We start from the raw sequence: 2,453 nt of genomic DNA on the forward strand, positions 1-2,453 counted from the left end.
TATGGCCAGACCTTCACGTGGTGTAAATTACAGTAAGTTTTCTGATGAATTAACCCTTAATACTTAATTGAATGCAAGTCAAGATTGGACATGGTTTTATTTGAGGTTTGGTTATTTTTTTCYTAGGCTAAAATTCAAACTGTTTCTGAGAGTGGGCATGGTCCTTTTCWTTCTGTATTTAGGCTGCTTCCACCCTCTCCTCTTGCAGGAGCTTATTTCTATCTTTATTTTCTCTGCTACTATTTATCGTCCTTATTCCTTCACCTCCTCTCCCATTCGCATCTCTCTCCTTACTTTCTATTGTCCAACCTTTTTAGCAAGCTTTCCTCTCTTCCCTCTGCTGTYGTTCCTCTTCCTTGGTAGTTTCTTCTCCTTCCCCCTTATCTCAGCAATTGCTGCCAAACAGCTATATTTGGAATAGAGTGGGAACAAGCTATTCTTGTGACTTTTCTTTGAAATAACTGAGAGGAGCAGATGATTTTCTCTGAACGAATAGAAGATGCATCAAGGAGAAGGCAGGCTAGTGAAATCAAAATGACACTGGTAGGGAATACCTGCCCAACAGGTTTGTCTTTCCCCTGCTCTCAGGATAAATTAATTAGCTATAGGTTTTTGTTTGCTCTGTTTTAATTGTAAATCTTCCTTTTGTGTAGAATTTCTCTCTACAGGTTAATAACCCGTGCTTCTGAGATTCTGATAAGGACAAGATATTCATCACAATGTCTGGGCACTTACACATCAAGGGAATAACTACTACCTAAAATCTCACATGACAGGATTAGTTTAAACAGGCTATATACTTGTTTAGCATTTGAACTCAATGCTGTTGTATTTTCTGATCTGTTGCATCTTTACAGCACACTCTTGTATGGGCTAACACAGACATACACCGGGAGGTACAATTTCCTGTGTAGCAAAATGATTTCTCTATGTCATCTCACATTAACTGCTCTTGATCACTACCCATTTCTCACCACCAAAGCCATTTAAAACTGTTATAAGCAACATACTAATGAAGCCAGCTAGAACCAAAGCTATGTGAGCAGCACAGCTCAGAAGGCTTTCTCCCCTACACCTCGTGTTTCTGTGTTTATGTGATTAACTCCTACGTTGGCAAACCAAACAAGAAATGAGGCCAAATGAAAAATTCAGCATCATGGTTTAGCTTTTTGTGCCTGTGCCAGCAAAAGACCCAAGTCTATTTGTCGACTCTCCAGTAAAGCTGGTTCTGTCAAAACCATACTTGTGTCCACATGATCATGAAGGAAACTTCTTAATACAGARGAAGACACATGAAATTAAATGCAGAAAGACGGAGGGACAAGATCTTTAGTTACAATGTCAAACTAAAATTTAAAGAGAGAGGATGTCAAAAGCTAGAATAAAACGATTCTGTCATTCATGGCTGAATGCCTAGGGCTTTATAATTGGCTACCACAAGTGGTCATGCTACCATGGARCTTCTGTAGCTCTCTGTAGTAACTACTGATATATTTATTTAAAGCACACCAGTGCCTAARGACAGCAATACTGGGAGAGAACAGTGTTTTTCTGTTGTTTTTCTGTTTTTTTTTTAATTATTATTTTTTATTTTTTTAAAATAAACTACGCAACAGCTCTCGTGGAACGTGTGTGAAATGCTGGATTTGGCCCTTTCCCTGCCTGAACAGATCTTAGTATTTTTATTCCACCTCTTAAGGTGGAGCTGAAAACCAGACTCATCTGGGAAATGCCTGGGTCTTCTTGCTGCAGATTTTGAGCTTTGTATTGAGCGAGCCAGCGGGCTTTGCTGGCTCCACAGCAAAGGTCAGGGCACTTGCCTGGAGTAGAGTGCAAGTCCAACAGGATCATACAGATGGTATCCCAACTTCAGCACCATATCTTCAAATAAGTCACGAGGAATTGACACACTTCGTATTTGGAGAAGGCCTAATGGAAAAAAAAAAAAAAAAAGTGCTACGTTAAAAAGAATTAGTCTACAGTCACAGCTTGCCGAGACTTTTATGCCTCCACAGAGGGATAGTCAGACCTCCAAAAAGGGACAATCACCCACAAGAGACTTGGAAAGAAAAGATGTGGAAAAAAAAGAAGTGACCAGATGATGGTTTTCATTTTTATCTACAGGCAATATCAAGGAAGAGTAAGTATCCACCTTGTGATATACAAGGGACCTTTTTTAAAGTTGGTCTGAATAATCATTGCATCATAAAATCTGTCTTGTGATTCAGAACAATCAAGCAGTGGAACGTCAGTCTAAGTGCCAGGTCTGCAGTGTGACCAGCAGGGTTGACCAGTGTGGTCCTTGACTTTTCAAGCTTTCTTATCGCACACTTACTATAACACAATTGAAAGTTGATGTGTTTGAAAACATACACAATGTCAGGGAAGGAAAGAAATGTTACTTCCTTCTCTCCCCCTCCACCTCATTATAGGATAAGAAAAAATAATGTATG

The sequence above is a fragment of the Nothoprocta perdicaria genome, unplaced genomic scaffold, assembly GCF_003342845.1.
Source record: "Nothoprocta perdicaria isolate Ctin4 unplaced genomic scaffold, notPer1 scaffold_32, whole genome shotgun sequence".
NCBI lineage: Eukaryota > Metazoa > Chordata > Aves > Tinamiformes > Tinamidae > Nothoprocta > Nothoprocta perdicaria.